At 43.1% G+C, this 16,777-nt stretch overlaps 1 long non-coding RNA gene across 1 annotated transcript in view; it reads left to right on the forward strand.

The window, feature by feature from the left end:
* The window catches only part of LOC26534193 (uncharacterized), an 85,622-nt gene that overhangs the window by 55,578 nt on the left and 13,267 nt on the right, over positions 1 to 16,777 (forward strand). Inside the window, exon 2 of the long non-coding RNA XR_004469103.1 lies at positions 4,763 to 4,871. This is a non-coding gene — a long non-coding RNA (uncharacterized lncRNA). The remainder of the gene's footprint in view (positions 1 to 4,762; positions 4,872 to 16,777) is intronic.

A 16,777-nucleotide genomic window follows, 5' to 3' on the forward strand; every position in this document is an offset into this window, starting at 1 on the left:
ATAGTCGCCAAGATTTGCCCGAATTAATATTAATGATCTTTGCTGCCAAATCAGCACAAAAGCTGAGATTCATTTGCATAAGGAAGTGGTGAAGTATCTCGGAAATGAAGGCATCAATTGAGTTAAATTGAAATTAAAGAACAGAACTGGAAAACTGGAGCTAAACATCTCATGGATGTGGGCCACAGATGAGGGATTCTCGATTGGAATAGTGGATATATTTCAAAGATACGCGAAAGCAGAATCATATCTGTTGGATTCCAGAAAGTCATTGGAATCGGAGGAAAATAAGTCTCCCCGCATCGCATTTCGCGCTCTTTCACCATCTCTCTCCCAGTTGGGCTTAGCAGTCAAGGGGTGAAGAATGAATAAATCTCTGAAGATTTAGAAGTGGCTGAGGGATTGTATTTTGTATCTTTATATAAACGCTAAATATTCAAATATTTATTTGAAATTATTTAAATTATTTTCTACCAATATTTTAAGATTTATAGTCTTAGAGGGTCAATCATTTAAATAATTAAAAATTCCATAAAAATCTTAAATTTCCATTCAGAATTTTCCAGTTTTTGATTTGTCAAAGAAATTACTTCTGGGAAAACATATATCTCAAACCGTTTTCTGTGTCCAACTATTATTTATTGAATTCATAATTCAAGACAGAATTTATTCTCAACAAGAGAATTTATGTGATTTCTAAGCAAAATTTACAAGCATTAATTGAGCAAAACTCTCACGCACCAGAGACCACTCCACAGCGCACTCCAGAGAGGGCCATGCGGCTCGTAAAATGCGACTGACAGACAGCCAGCAGCGTCATGGCATGGAATCGAATCGAATGGAAATGCGTAGATAAAAACCTGAGAAATCAAATCCCTACGTGCTGCAACCCCCCACCCCATTCATTCCACATCGAATGTATTTCATTTCATTTGTTTTACAGATTTCTCTGGACGGAGCCGTAACCAATTATTCCACCAACACTCTCTCCGACACATCCTGAACAATCGGAAATGCAGTCAAGAATGCAGGAGAGTGCAACCCTCCTTCTGCCCCCCTGCCTGCTGGCTTCTGCCATGGCCATTCCCCGTAATTATAGACATTTTTGCCAACAATTGTGCTACAAATTTAATGGGTTTTCCATCCGTCCAGCAGCTACCTGGAAAAAAGGAAAATCGAGACCAAATATTGCATATGCAAAATGCAGAATTTATTGTTCCTGCGGCTTTGTCCCAGAGTCCGTGATCATTCAAGCAATTCAAGCAAAACAATCGAAAAGATTGAAGAACTTTTAGCCAAGTAAAGCTCTGCGGTTTTAATCCTTTAATGGCCGTCTATAAAATTCATAAAGCTGACTGTCCGACTGATAAATATCCGCTCATTATTTCCGCCCCCCTCTCTTTGCCACTCTGCCTTAATCCATTGTGTGCTGCGATGACTAAGAGTGTCTGGCTGGCTGGCATTTGTTGTCTCTAAATAAGGCACGAAAATAAAACGATTCTCTATAGATAGATGCAGAGAGTGAGAGAGGGAGATGTGGTGGAGAAGGAGGTGAATTTTGGAGGGATCTGAACAGCTGGTGGAATCTTTACTTATTGGTTGATAAAACCACAAAGATCTAAACAAATTGTAGCTACTTTAGGTGATCTCTCTCTCCCATTGTAGCTTAGCAGGTCCACTATAGGATAATCTCCTCACAAAGTCGTAGAATGGTTCTTTCTTTCCAGCATTTTTTCTTTCCAATCATCCATCTTTAACCGACGAAACCCTGACCATTACCCACTTTCTGTTGTCACAGCACTCGACTCGTTCGTTCCTTCGATTTGCCATCAAGGCATCCATCTGTTAGATACTGCGCGGAGTATCTTTTCCGTTTTGTTGACTGGCTAATGAAAGCAAATGCATATGATTAATTACAAGGGAGTCTCTCGCTGTGACAGCGGCAACAAATGAGCATTCTCTTCCCCCTTTTAAAAATAACATCAAAGCAAACAAAGGCCTAGGGAAAATATGAACTGCAAACTGCAAACGATTCGGTATGTCAGCGAGTGAGAGAGAGAGGGAGAGAGGGAGATGGCAGGGGCAAACCGAAAAAACTCTGATGAAAATCTTGGCGACAGTTGAAATGTTGAACAGTTGTGGTTGTTGTTATTACACGTATATAGGCTTTCGGTTCGGCAAGATCGCCGGCCAACTTGTTTCAGTTTCGGCTTCGTCTTCATCTGCTGACTGTCTGGCTGACAACCGACTCCACACTGACGTTTGACAGTCGACACAGTCACAGCCACAGCCACGGTGAAGCCCGCGGAGGGGGGAAACTCGCGAGGTGCAACGATACCTAGAGATGGAATACTGCGGAGTTGCAAGAATGAAGGGACTCTGTTGAGATATTCAAGGGATTACACTTATTGAAGGAACGAAGGTATTTTAATCGAAATATTCGATATATACTCTGATGAAAGATCGATTAATGGGTGAAATGATGAATTATCGATAGGTTTTAGAGAATATGTTAAGGAAAGCTACTAACGACTGTTGTTCTATAGTCAAATAGTATTCACATTTACCAAAACTCATAATTTCTGAATAGAATCCAATTTTTTATCGTTTTGATGGTCTTATTCAATAACCAGATCTAATGACAAGAAGAGAGTGATGGAACTACTTGTAAGAGATCCTTTTTTGTACTGATTTGTACATTTGTCGGTACTATATTCTTAGCCCTTGGGCTAATTATAATATCGATAATTATCGATTATATTCGAAAATATTGCATCGTTATTGCAAAGATTCACACTTTTTGGTATGACTTTTCTTTATAAATAGGAAATTTTAATATAGATTTCTCTATGTTTTGAAATGTGGACGGATTTCGTGGAATGTTTCCATTCCTAAAGTCATATATTTATCGACTACATAGAATCAATCAATGAGCGATTAACATCACTCAACTCTCTCTCTCCCCGCGTGACTCCCTCTCCATTAATCTGTTTCGTGTCACGCCCCCATCCTTATCAGACGACACATTTGCTTCCTTCTTTTTTTTTTTTTTTTTTGCTGCAACGTCTGCCAAATTCCGATGGCGAGATGTCGGAGAGATGCGGCACTGGCGTTGGCGATGGCGATGTGGCAGCATGCAAATTGCGAATTGCAGAGGGGCACAGCGCAACGCACAAATCGAGTTGTCGTAAAATTAGCACTTAATGCTTTAATTAATTACTGAGACGTGAGAGAATCGAGACGGGGGGAAATCGAGACCCGAAGTTGTGGCCGATTGTTGTTGTTGTTCGTTTGTCACTGTTGTTGCATGTTGTTTCTGTTGTTGGTGTCCGGGGCATTTAATGCATTTCGCATTTATTTATGGCCATTGGATGTGCGTATTTCAACGAGTGTCGTGCCACTCCGCTCCGCCCCGCCCCGCCCCGCCTGCTGTCCCGTGTTCAGGCCACGTCAAGTGTCAGGCCATTTCACCAGAAATTTCAAGCCCCAGCCCCAGCCCCAGTCTGAGAGCCAATGAATACCAAAATACCCAGCGATATTCATTGGGCAGCTCTCGTAAACATTTCACACTTTCACAAAAGGGCAAATCTTTTGGCCATCTTTCTTGCACTTTGCTGTCTCTCCTTTTGAGAGACTCTGAAGTGTATCTTTATGAATGGATTGTTGGCATGGGATTGTTGTTTTGTTTGGGGTCTGACAATGTCCTCCGAAGATCTTTTGCGGTTGAGGCTGAGAGCATTGTCTTATAGGGTGGCATTTCTTTTCTCTGAAAGATCTGTTTTGACCCAGAAAGTATCTCAAAGGGAGTTCATTAACTTCTCCCAACGATTTTCTCCCTGAAAAGATCAATTTTATGCATTTCCCAAAGGTTTCAGAGCAGTACTTTCTCTCTCTCTCTTCGTATCAGGCGTAATGCAGCCGCGCCCCTCGGTCAGTGGATCTCATAGATACACGCATCCTTTACTCATTTCGACTATCGGCCGCAATTGTCGCATGATTAATACCTTTTCAGTGGTCGGGCCACGCCCCTGGGCCATCGGCCATGAGACTTAATGAATGAACGCGTGAATGCGATGAATGATGGATGAATTGATAAAAGCAAATGGCATTATACTGTCGCTGTTGTGAGGTCCACTCATCTCTCTCTCTCTCTGTGTCTGTCTGGGGGTCTGGAAGGTCCTCAAGGCAGGTCTCTCCAGGTCTTATCCGTGGCCCTGTCTGGGTTGTCTTGACCCCCAGTCATTGTGTGTGTGATTCATTCATTTGCCACACAGTACACAGGGTAATGCCAACGAAATACAATTTATCTGGCTTGGGGGGGATTTAGCCATCCATTGGCATGAACCAGACGCAGGAGACAGCAGCCAGAGAGATACTGAGATACAGAGATACACCAGACCGCAGTCCGCACCCACCGAAAATCCTTTTTGGCCACTTGACTCATTAGGCGCGTATTGATACGAAGCTGCCTGGCATCATCATCATCATCATCATCGGCAGCGGCGGCGGCGGTGGTGGCATCATCGGTATCCCCTTCATTGGCAGCCGTTGGATCTTCTGGTGTTTGCATGATTTGCATTAATTTGGCAAATGTTGTCGATACTCCTCTCCCTCTCTCTCTCTCTCGCTCGCCTCAGATAAGCGCTGACATGACCAGATCCATTTGGTCATTAATTAGCCCACCAGCTTTCCGTTTTCCCTCCCCCTCCACCAGCCACATGAAAGCCATGACATTGCATAATAAATTACCAATTCATTTCAGATTTCGCACGTTCTGGGCCATACATTTGATTTGCTTTCACACCGTGGCCTAAAAAGAGGCTTCGACTTCGTCTTCGGCTTCCTGTTCAACAAGTAAAAGGCCTGCCCAGGTATGCTCGTAATGTTCTATTAAAAATTCATCAATTAATGGAAATCGAGGTTGAACTTGATGGAAGATTCCACATGTAAAAGGGGGGCTTCAAATGTTTTTTTTTAGTCTGCCAAAAGTGCATCTGTTTTAATGTTAAGTGTTCTGTTGTTTTAAATCCCTCAAATGAGGTTGTAAATTATTAATGCGAAAGCTTTTTGTGATGACAATGCCATCATTAAATATTAATCACAAATCGATGGCCAAAGCGGATTGCAATTGTTTTAATGCCACAAAGTGTGAATTAAAATATAGGCAGTGCTCCCCCCCTTTGCTCCCAACGACACTCACATTTCTGTCAAGAAATCTCTTCACACCCACAATGAAAAGTGAATGAATATAAACGATCTTTGCACTCTTCAGAAATTAAGTAAATGCGCCCCCAATCGAATAAAACAAATTGTGGTTCATTAGAATCCCGAGAAGAGCAGCGACCACAAACCACAATGAAAAGACACAAAAAGCCACGAAATATTCGCTAATTAAAGTTAATATTGACAAATGATGGAATGATGGGGGCGGGGTGGGGTGGGGCGTTGGCGAATGGACAATGCCACAAGATGTGGCCCCATGTCATGTTGCTCATTCGCTCCCATTCCTCCGATTTCCGCTGCGCCAAGTGTTGACAGAACTATGGGGCTGGAACTGGAGCTGGAGCTGGAGCCTCGTGTCGTTGTTGCCGCCTCCGCTGTCGCCGTTGCTGTTGCTGTTGCCCTGCGAATGTTGGATGTTGAATGTCGAATGATGTCGATGTCGCTCGTTCCAGAGGCGAACGTAAATGATGCATGTTTAATTGCCGGCGCATAAATTAAGTTTTTGGACAGTGTGTGAGTGGGTGAGCCACACAGCCGCAGTACCAGATCTGCTCCAGCCCCTCATTTGCATTGTTCGCTCGCCCTCTCATGGTGTTGGGGGGTCCACATTCGCTGTCGCTGTCCGCCCTGCGCGCTGATATGCCTAATCAATGGCCTGCCTGGCTGCCGATCTGTCAGCTTATACAGCGTTCAGGCCTCCGCCTTGACGGCAGCGGCAACATCACACAATTTTGAGTTGCACGTGCGGCCAAAGCTTCGCTTTTGAGTGACTCTGATTAAGGGGTTATGGGCTGTTGAAAGCTCAGTCAAGGCAATGATTAGCAATATCACTTTTCACTGGGCAAAATTCATTCAAAAATAACTTCAACTACATTAAACTTGTACTTGTATTCAATGGACTTGGCAGGTTGTTCAGAAATCATTCATAACTCATTGTTTGAAGACTTTGATTTGTAATTGATTCCATTGGGTGGTCCAGTGCTCTCCTTTCAAGTGTCTCAATATAAGTTTCGACATTCCACGGCCTGGAGATGTGGCGCTCTTTTCGGTTCAATGTTTGCCAAATATGAGATCATTGTGGGAGCGTTCATTCTTATACGTCTAATGTCTTATATTAATCATCTTCAAATGTCTTCGCTTGTCAAAAAATTGTTTTAAAAAGAACAACAAAAAAACGGGACAAATAAGTAAAATCATCTGTGAAAAACAGCTCGCTGAATGAAATGTAATTATAGGAGAAGCAAGCCAGAGTTTCTGTCTTTTTTTACTGTTTATGTTTATATATATATTTTTTTTTTAATTAAATTTTATTTAATTTTTATTGAGTCTAATTTTAATTTTTCCGTATTGTAGAACTTGTTTTATGTGCATTGTCGCTAAAAACATATTTATAAACCTACATTTTAGACCATTTTTCGTTTAAAAAATTTTAAAAAAATGTTGCAATACAGTCACGTTTATAAAAATGTGAAAATTAATGAATTTATCGGATAAATTTATTTTTCTTTTGAAAATGGCTCTTAAAACAGCAGTACGATGGAATGTTATTGCTGTGTCAACACTTAGCCCCGACACTGTATATATAAGCATATGCACTTACATATATTAAAATTTTTATTAATTTTTTAAACTGAAAGACTTGCCACATTTCAATGCCGAAGACACATCTTTCCTTTTTTAAACTCCAAAAATATCCGAGTTTCAAAATAAACACCAGGAAAAAAACTTTCAAAGATTTCCAAAAAAAACCGTTAATCGATAAGTGCCACCTCATAATGATCGATTACGCAACGGAATGCAACACAGCAGCGGCATTAACCCTTTCAGCGCTGGGTCATAAATTTTCCATTTTCCATGCAGATGCTTCCGAGGAGCAGGCAGCAAATGTTCTGCAATTGACACTCGAATGGACTTTTAATTGTTGTTTTAATATTTTGCCTAATTAGCACATCGTTTGAGTGGTGGAACGGAAAGGGCAAAGCACTTCAAAGGCCCAGCAAAGGGTTGGCCAAGCTAATGGTTGGCTGGCTAAGGGGCGATTGCAGATCTGGCTGCGATATGCACGATAAATCATAAAAGAAGAAAAAATAGTTTTCACATTAGGCAAAATCCAAATAGAAAGATGTTTTCCCCAAATGGAAAAGAAAACAAATTTTTGTGAAGCGCCGCCACCGCCACAGCCACAGCCGCCGCTCTGCCAAGTGGGTGGCAACTGAATTAATTTCGGGGGTCCGGGTGCCCCTCTCCCTCTCTCGCTCTCTCTTTCACTTTGCTTTCATCAATTTTATTATTTTTCTTCAGTTTTTCGGGGTTTTACGAGTGCGAGTACGAGTGCTAGTACTCCTCCTCGTCGCTTGTTTGCGTGTCGAGCGGAGAGACGCAAAATAAATAAAAACTTTAAGTACTTTTCGAAATTTTTCTCTTCTTGTTGTTGTGTAATCTTAAGTAGTGCGGCGTGCACACTCATAAACTCAAACCCTCCGCACTGATTCATCCGAAAACACTCGCACGAAACACTCACACTCACACTCACTCCCAGCCGAGAGTCCCAGTCGCAGACAGACAGTCAGTCCGACCGAACAGTGCACGTCGTGTCTGTATGTATGTTGACATATTAATGCAATTAGTTTTTGGGGTCGGGGTCTCGGTCTGTGCTAATTTTATAGGTCCTGGCCCCCACACAACAGATCGGTACATATGCATTTATGAGACTCGTATATTCATCTCTTGTTAAGGGGCCTAAAACGGGGGGAAAGTTGCAGCTGTTGTGAGTCTTTAGATTTGCAAGCGAAGCTCTAAAATTGGAACAGCGGAATGTAGGTTCGTCAGGTGGAAAGGGAGTACAAGATCACAAGTTAATGATTATGTGGCAGCAGCTGATCGAAACATCAAGGGGAGACATCGCAGTCCATTGTAAGGGCTAATGGATATGAGTTCAGGAAGTTTAAGCTTACGAGGGAATACGCTGGGAAGGGAATGATGCAATGGAACAGGGAAGAAAGTGAAGCTATGATATATAGAGTGCTAAAAGTATGAGTGGAAAGAAGAAACAAAGCCTGGGAAGACGCGGCTTAAGGAGAGCCCAAAGGAATGAGTGGAAAGAAACGTATATTTTCGATATCTAAGCTCCGTTTGAAGCACAGGAATGGAACAAAAGAGGTCTTTGTGTGTGTGATCCCACGAGCTTCAGAAAAAAGGAAAATTGGTGCTATAAAATGGACCTATATTACAGTACCCCTTACATTTGGCACAAAAATACTGCTGATATCTGAAAAAACAAGACCCCTTTTGGTCCCCCATGGATCTGGAATGGTTACAGATCATATTTTGTAAATTAAATTCTAAAATTCTATGTAGAATGTGAGTTCAAGGGGGGATCTGTGCGGGGCATCACCCACTGTAAAAATCAACCTTTGCCCATTGTTTCCATCACAAAACACAATGTACACAGCTCTCGAATGCAATTATCCTGCGCAGTTTGTTATTCTTTGATTATGAACCCCTCCTCCCCCCTGCTACCCCCTGGCGATGGCGATGCCAAACCAAATTACATGGATCGCAACAATGGGAACACAGACCAGACCCAATTCGGGGCTATAATTTATGATGGTACGAGCGATGTATAAAAAATGGAAAGCAAACCCATTTCCGCGATGCGCAGAAGGCTAATCAACAGCCGAAGCAACCCCCGAACACAAAAATGGTAAAAAATGGCACCACCCGGCGTGCAGCATCCTGGGGCATGCGCGCTCGGGAGGGAAGTGTGTGTAATCCCAGCTGTAATTTTGACGCTGATCCCCCCGCAACTCCTAAATCATGTTTCTATTTATATTGTCAGAAGAGATTTGCGTGGCAGTTCGTGAATTTCCCTAAGAAATGGAGCTGCATCAAGAGCAGCCTCGATCTGAGGCTCGAAGGAGAGCGAGGTGTTGGTAAGCCGGCTTAAGGCTTAAGGATAATGCCAGGCGTTACTTCTGGCACCCTCTGGGCAGCCAGAGAACCATTTCTGGTTCTCAAGGGCGGTTTTTTGTCTGTTCTGTCCCATTCGCACACCATTCGATCGATCATCCATTTTAATTAGCAACAGTGTGTCGATTGCATTCACAAACTATCAATTTCAGTCACCCTGCGACCCCTCCGTGCGCTCCGTTCCGTTGTTCCTTTCACCATCTTTCACTTCATCTATTTACATAACTCGGAATCATATGTAACGAATGCTGAAGTGCTCTCGATAGCGCAGGGCGTGGCCCTGGCTTGAAGTACACTTCGATATGGTTTTCCGTCGCAGTGCCACTGACAGACACCGATACATCGATGGACAGGACCTTCTTCTCTGCCACATCTGCCGCTGGCTTTTGTCGTCGGTCTCTGCAATTGATAAATGTCATATGGTAGAACCATAAAAGACGAGAGGTCTGATGGGAATTTATGCTCCCTCAATGGGTTATTAGTTGTAGAAGGTGTGGAAGGACTAAGAGGTGGTCGAAAGGTACAAGAAATATCTGCTCTGATGGATTAAATTCTACTTTATTCAATATAGATATATTCTTTAGTTTTCTAGAGTAATCCTTGCCGAAATGGAGTTCCATTTCCTATAAGAACATATCAAAAACCTCTCTAAAATCGACCACATTCAACAGAAATATCTTCCATTCTTTTGGGCCACTCTATCATGTTTGAGATGAGGGTTCCCCTGCATTGTTTCCCCCTGGAGTTTACAAACCAAATCCCTACAAAATATACCCCCTCATGCCCTCCTTCGGCAGATGTACAAATGTACGTGGTACATCTTTCAATCATCGGCTCCATTGATGATGATTCATCACTCCGCTGATGGGCTGCACTCCAAAGGATTAACCTCCTCCATGACATCATGTTGTGAGGGAACACCGCGATGATGAGTTTCAAGTTTCGTTGAGTTGGAGTCGGAGTCGGAGTGGGATCGCTTTTGAATAATTGTTGATCATATTGTTATCCACTCAAATGAGCCCGAAAATACGATTTCAATTAATGTTTCGTTTTGTCATGACGAGGGACTTCTCCTTCTTATGATCTTTGTAGGATTTCGAAGCAGAAAAGGAGGAATTTCAGAAGTTTTAAGGCTAGGTTTTGGCTGATTTCGGGCGAATTTTGCACTCGGACTCTTCGTGACTAAGTTTAATGATTAATTCCGAGACTATTGTGATTTAGACAGGCCTCTGAACGCTGCTCCTTCCGCTCCCTGCTCTATTTTGAGGCTAACCCAAATGCTGTTTGGTTTAATATGGTCTTGGCCCGCTTCCCCCTTCCTCCTGCCTCTGGGATGCTGCTGCTGCGGCTGCCACTGTTATTGCATTTTGTAAAGTAAACATGCCAAGTGCTACTGTCGCCCGTTGGCCACCCACAAATTACACCGGGGGGGGTGGAGAGGGAGGGAGATAGATAGAGAGAGAGTGCGACACACACAGCTGCACAGTATGCAAATATTTGCTTTGCGTTGATGAGGAGGCTGATGAACAGGACACCGACCGAACGCAAGCGACGGCAAGCGGTCCATTGATGAAGCCACTCCATGGCTCATTGCAAGAAGAGCGGATGGGTGGATGGGTGGATGGATGGATGGATGGCTGGCTGGCTGCCTGGAGTGTGGGTGGAGGGTAAATGTGCTGGCAAAAAGTGCTGCACAAATAATGTCATACGGCTGCCTCATTTGCTTTAGCCTCCCCTGGCCACCCCCCTTCCTTCCTGCGAGGACAACCCCTTGGCAACCTGCTGCTTTGGCCGCCTGATGGATGCGTTTTTTTCCTATCCTTTGAGTACCTCTTGCAGTGAAAGGTTTATGCGAGTCGAGGGAGTCTTCCAGCAAGCCGGCACTTTCACCATTATATCTACCGATTACAGGGTATCCCTGCAGCCTCTCCTCCCCCACTTGTTTGCTTTTGCGTGCTGGCAGTTTCTCAAAACAGTTTTTAGCATAAATTTCAAAATTAAAATCGTAACGGCGACATATGTATGGATGTGTATGGCGCTGCCTAAGGGCGGGCGTAGGGGGGGTTACGGAAGGGGGCGTGGCCCAAAAGGGGTGTCCCTGCTGTTCCCAAAAAGGGATGGAGTCGGGGCTAAGCTGCATTCACTTTCGAAAAGTAATTATTTCAAGCAAAGCCAGGCGCCAGGGGTATTTCTCTTTTATTATTTTCAATTTTCCAGCGTTCTCTGTTTTTTCTCATTTTTGCAGCTGTCACTCGAGAGTTTGACATTTCGCTGGCATTAGCTCTTTGTTTTCTCTTTCTATTTTTCATACTTTCCATAGTTCTCTTTCCCCCTCTCATAGTTCTCCTTCTCTTTCTAACTCTCTCAATATCTCATTCTAGCTCTTGGAATCTCTCACCTTTTGTTGAGATTTTCCTGTTTACATCGGCAATAATTATAAAATTTACGTTGCATTGTAATTGCTTAAAATAAATCAATGTCACCAGAGGGATTCCCCTCTGACAACCGCGCTGAAAAGTCTCTTACACGGTGGGTTTTCCACCGACGCTTTTTTGGATACAGTCGCAGAGAAGTCACATATAATTCTGGAAGATTTTAGCACAAAATCTCTCTCAGAGAAAGCTCTGACAAATAATACGATGTATGTGATGAGAAAATACTTTACCGGTAGATGAAACAGATTGAAAATTATATATTCTACGAATATTTTTGAGGGATATTTATTTAATCGGATATTTATTTTATTAATTTCTTTTAATATTTTTTTTATTTTGTATTTTCCGATATTTATTCGGATTTATATTACCGATAGACGAGACCGAATAAACATTATATTTTTCACGGGTCTTTATTTAATCAGAATTTTGGATTTATTTATATATTTATTTTTCTCTATTTAATTTTATTTTATTTATTTGTATTTTATTTATTTGTATTTTATTTATTTTAATTTTATTTATATTTATTTCATTTAATATTTATTTATTTACTTTGTATTTTTCGATATTTACTCGGTTTTATATTATCAAAAATATCTTAAATAAATTACCGAAAAACTGCCGGTGAAAACCCTATAGTGCAACGTGCACCTCCCCTCCTAACACCTCTTGCATCAGGAATCTGGAATCTGGAATCAGAAATCAGTGGGGGGGTTGGTTCTTCCGGCCTCTGCTGGCACGAGTTTTTGTTTCGATTTAATTGCTTGTTAAAGGGGAATTGTGCTGCGATTGCACGTTGCACTCTTCAATGCTGAATGCTGAACGTGGAACGTTGCAAGGAGTTAATGATGCAGGAATTTGCTGACTTGCAAATGGCTCTGCGATGCGCAGCAGCAGCTGATGATGCCTGGGGGCGCCATCCATATCCATTCCCTAGTTTATTTGGTTCCAAATCAACTTTGCCTCTGGGCGGAATTTCATGGAGAGTTTTGTGCAACAAATGAGGCAAAAATGATTCGAAGAATATGCACAGTTTTTTCGGCACGATGGCCACAGGATACAACAATGGACAGACGAATGTGGCTTCATTAAATGTGCAACCGAAAACCAAATTGGAAACCAAAAACTCCTCCCAATAGGAGCGACCAGACATTTGAAGTATTAAATAATTTGGTGGCATTGTGCCTCGAACCAACACCCAAGTGTCCTCGTACTCGTACTTCATATCCTCATGTACGAGTTTTTCAAATTATTTCTCCATTTTGCTGCACAAATAAAGAACAAGCTGGAAGCTGGGAAGCTGGGCGGCGAGGTTGCAAGTGGAAACTGGCACAAGGCATTGTGTCTGTCGTTATGGCTTCTGTGGAATCCTTAGATATGGATTTGGAGTTCCATCTGGCAGGGCATTTCGATTCGGTCATGGATTTGAAGCCTTTGAAGGGGATATCTATGAAGGGTTTCATGGAGTACATTGGGTAGAGCTGCACTAAGAGAAGGTTCTTCCTTCCGACTTCAGTTAAGAACATTTAATCTTCGTTGTGTTCTCTCGATCCCCAGTTAGTGTTCGCTTAGTTTTCTATGTTTTCCATTGTCATTACGTACTTGTCTGCATTATTTGCTGTTTGATTCTTACAATTTCTGTGGCATGTCTCTGGATGTTTGCATGCCCTGTCCTGCCCTGCTCTGCCTTGACAAAAGGATGATGATAATAATGCAGCTTCTAGTGCTGGTGCCGCTGCCGCTGCTGCTTCCTTGTGGCATGTTTTTATTTCTACAAGTTCTGGATGCATTCTGGCATGTCGTCTAGAATAAACAACGTAATTGCGAGTTTGTGTGGGCGACACAGCGGCAACATCAACATTGGGAACAGCAGCAGCGGCCGCAGGAAGATGAAAAATATACATATACATGTATACTCGTATATATCGTACGTCTATTCTGGCGACAAATAATCCCAAATAGTGGAATTTTCTTAGCCATCGATGCTGCCTCGAAGGCATCCGAACGGATGGGCGTTTGGGTACCGGGTACTGGGTATTGGGGTCTTCCTTCTCTTCGCCGACATCTATCATAAATGTCAGCTGCTTTATGATCGGTTGCCCTTTGACTGGTGCTCTGCAGCGAGGCGCTTCAAACGAAGGCCGGAAAGCAAAGACAACGGCCCGGCGATGCATGCCACAAGCACACACACACACACACACACACACACGCACAGCGCGTACAAAGAACAACAAGAGAGCCCAGCACGCATACAATAATAAAATTTATAGCATAACGTGTATAAAACGGCACGCGGCTCATTCCCGGAACACATGTTGCATCCAGGCAGAACTCTGCTGTGGCATGGCATGGCATGGAAGGGGGTATTCCAAGGGGGTTGGGGGGCTGGGCGCTGTGACTAAGAACAGTGGGTCGGAAACTAGGGAAAACTACTGAAAGTGTTAGGGGAATACGAGCCCGAACAAGAGCCCGGAGGAACAGACGTCGGAATATAGCCACTCTGTGACAGACTCGGTGGAAATCAATCAATATCAATCTCGCTCTCCATTTCATGATCTCCTTCAAAGAACGAAGCAAAAACGGGTAGGAACGCGGCAAGGGCAGCGGCTCTACTTTAATACCCGCTACTCCGTCAGATGCAAGATCTATATTCTATACGGAATTAAGCCCCAGAGCATGATCGAAATGTCTTATATGGCATCAAGAGCCAGAGTTTGTATCGCATCCAATGACTTCCAACTGCTCTCTGTCTCTATCTCTCTCCTTTGGTATCGCTATTCACAAAAGCTTCGAATGGGTTAAGAAGGGATCTCCCCGCGATCTTTCTCAATTTCGCTGGCACTTGCCCGGAGAGAGGGGAAAAACATAGAGGAAATGGGAGGAAGTCGTACCGCTAGATACGTTCTAGTGTTGCACTCCTTTTATCATCGTTCTACGTCATCCACAGCCACCACAAAACTAATAAATATATCGCCAAACTCTTCGAGTACAGGGTATACAAATATATATACCTTAGTTTTGCTTGGAATTTATTCATTTGTATAATTCTGCTTTAGAAAGGCTTATGATCTCTCTTAATTTATCACAACAATTCTTTAGGGAAATATTGGGCCCTAATTTCTTTCCAATTTCCTGGCCCTCTCAGGCCACTGTGCCCTCCCACTTTGGTCGCTCTGTCCGTAGTACGCATATGACATGTACCCACCAGCTTTTTGTTTACTTCATAATTTGTCTTTTGTGCTGGTTTTATTTTCTTCTCTTCTTGCCGTTTCGACCACAGATAAACCTTTCATTTTTTTCCACAGATTTGTTTTTGGCACCGCCGCTCCACTCCTCTCCATTCCGTACCGTTTTACGAGCCTATCTGCCATCTCCCTAGCCCCCAACGGATTGGGCTGTGGTGCCACATTTTATTTTTGCTATGCTTCTTCCGCCGGCATCGCCGCCTGTCATTTCCACCCAAAAATAAACAAACAGCGACGGCAATTAAACTGCAGTTTTCGTTGTTAAACATTTTGTGTGTCAGGAGGAGAGGAGGCTCTCGCTCGCCCAAGACCTGACGTGGGGCCTCGGCCTCCTGGGCTGAGCTGAGTGATTTGTTGGTGGGTTGTAGGCGTGGCCGTTGGCTCCGACAACTTTGTTGGACCATCACCGATCGGACCGATGGATAGATGATCAAGTTGTCAGTATCGTGGCCTCCCTCGAAACGCTCTTCAAAGTTGTAAAATTGCGTGTACAAATTCCATTTGAATTGTTTGCAAATTTCATTGTGGAACCAAAGGACTTTTACGAGTGTGTGATGAACGGCCTGCTCTGCAGCCTCCATGGAGAGGGTGTGGGACCATAACGGACATCCGGCTAATGTGATCCTATTCTCTGGCCCATTCCCCGGGTTCCGGCGCACACGCTTGCGCGGCATTTCGGCGGCAGTCGAGTGGAAATTTTCACAAAATTGTTCGAGTACTCGGAGGATTGCATGTCCATTGCCCCTATTTCACATGGGTCAGCGGTTGGTCCACGCGGGATTACACGAAATAATGGCGCATAAATCCGGCAGCGGCAGCGAATGCAATTCAATGGCCACTGATTGTCTGGTGGCTGCCACATGCGGTGGCAAGGGGTGGGCACGCATAGTCAGGGGATGGGAAATGGCGGTAATAGTCCTTCTAGGTGATCATCGATGATAATTGTTTATTGGTTTTAGTGACGCTAAGAATTTGTTGTGAAAAAACCTTGGGTTGCCGAAATCTGGGTCGGAATTTCCCTTTTTAGGGGATGTGGGCCGGGAAAAGGGAACACAGACATGGCAGGGGTTGGAAGATCTATATGTGGGCTTACAGATCGATTTTTGGGCTTAAAAATGATTTCCAGATTCCCAAAAAAAGATACAAAATATAGGCTAAAAGAATGAAGTTTTCGGTGCACAGAAATGGGAATCGAATGTGTCAATAGAGGGAGACCCTTTCGTTTTATAGAGCCCTGCATGAACAGGCAACCGAATCGATTCCATAGGATTTGGTGGCCTCTGAGATCGGTCTGTTAGAATCAATGTCTCAGTTTTTTCATTTATTGGGACTAAGCAAAGCAATTATTGTACAAAATTTCGTTTTTTCTTTCTCGCTCACTCTCCATTCGATCTTCTAGTAGAAGGTGTGACTTAAGCAAGGATTCGTAGTGAAAGAAAGCCTTCAAGGGGCATTAATACAGATGTGTTTTCAGGAATACTGTGGCTTTAAGCAGGGCTCTTTAACTGGATCAAACAGGAAGCTATCATTGGAAAGAAAGATTATAATAAACAGTACAAATGGGGCGCATCATTGGTTAATCCTTTACATCCGACATATCTGATGCCTTTCCATCAACTCATAATCTTAACAAAGTTTTCCCTGGAATACCCTCGCTTTTCCTAGAAGAAATTCACAAAAATTCATGAAACATTTTTCCTTAAATCTTCAAAATAAATCATAGAAAAGCATAAGGCCACTGCAGCGGGCTAATTTGTGATTTTAATTTGGTTTATTGCCGCATAGACAGCGCCATGCAGGGATGCCAAAAAGAAAGAAAAGGAAAAAAAGAGAAGCCATAGAGAAAAGCCAGGAAAATTCAAGGATAAAAGGACATGGGGAGGAGGAGGAGGAGGAGGAAAA

The sequence above is a fragment of the Drosophila pseudoobscura genome, chromosome 4 (genome assembly GCF_009870125.1).
Source record: "Drosophila pseudoobscura strain MV-25-SWS-2005 chromosome 4, UCI_Dpse_MV25, whole genome shotgun sequence".
Taxonomy (NCBI): Eukaryota; Metazoa; Arthropoda; class Insecta; order Diptera; family Drosophilidae; genus Drosophila; species Drosophila pseudoobscura.